Source organism: Cololabis saira, chromosome 5 (genome assembly GCF_033807715.1).
Source record: "Cololabis saira isolate AMF1-May2022 chromosome 5, fColSai1.1, whole genome shotgun sequence".
NCBI classification, from domain to species: domain Eukaryota; kingdom Metazoa; phylum Chordata; class Actinopteri; order Beloniformes; family Belonidae; genus Cololabis; species Cololabis saira.
The window spans coordinates 35,980,651-35,981,434 of NC_084591.1; the positions used below are offsets into that span (position 1 = coordinate 35,980,651).

Here is a 784-nt window from a genome sequence, read left to right on the forward strand (position 1 = left end):
TAAAAATGAGTATGTAGCAATATGACAACGGTAACAGCTCAAATGAAGCTGGAGGGTAGGCATAAGTCTAACCCAAATTGAATGTTGATGGCAAAATAATGAACCTGTTTCTTGCATGTCATTTGTTTTATTGGTAACTTATGTCTGTCTGGCTTTAATGTGTGCATTCAAAGTCTTTTACTTTCCGCAGTTTGTGAGGGAAACAGACATTGTTTTCATAGACAACATGACAGGATAATCTGAAATAAGTGTTGGCTATGCCAGAACATGCTAGAGAAGAAAAACTACCGAGCCAGCCAGGAGTCGAACCTAGAATCTTCTGATCCGTAGTCAGACGCGTTATCCATTGCGCCACTGGCCCTACGAAAAAGGTAGAGTGGGCGGGGCACGTGGGTGTGGTCGTTACAACCCAAAAGAAAGCGTTTTACTATATTTGTGTTGTATTAAACAGTGAAGGAATGCCTGCTACCATACGACCATAATGATTTTGCTAGGGAATGTAAAGTTTAAGTTTATTCAAATTCTATTTGATATTTATTTTTTTCTGCATTGCGTTGTATATTCGTACATAAGTTTACATTCACAGGATTTAGCTACAGAGCAGCCGTCCCAAGACAACCTTTACAGGTATAATTTCCATTAATAACATGCAAATAACAAGTCAGTCATTTAAAAAAAACGAATAAAATTGAACATATATGTGTGCGTTCATTTATTTTTACTTACTTCTAAAATGTCAGGAAATTGGCTGTAATCAGAACAATCTACAAGCTTGTTTTCCTCA

General features: G+C 37.0%; 1 non-coding gene across 1 annotated transcript; it reads right to left on the bottom strand.

Moving 5' to 3' along the window:
- Positions 1-288: 288 nt before the first annotated feature.
- On the bottom strand, positions 289-361 carry trnar-acg (transfer RNA arginine (anticodon ACG)). Its single transcript has one exon. It is a non-coding gene; the product is annotated as a tRNA-Arg (tRNA).
- Positions 362-784: the final 423 nt, after the last annotated feature.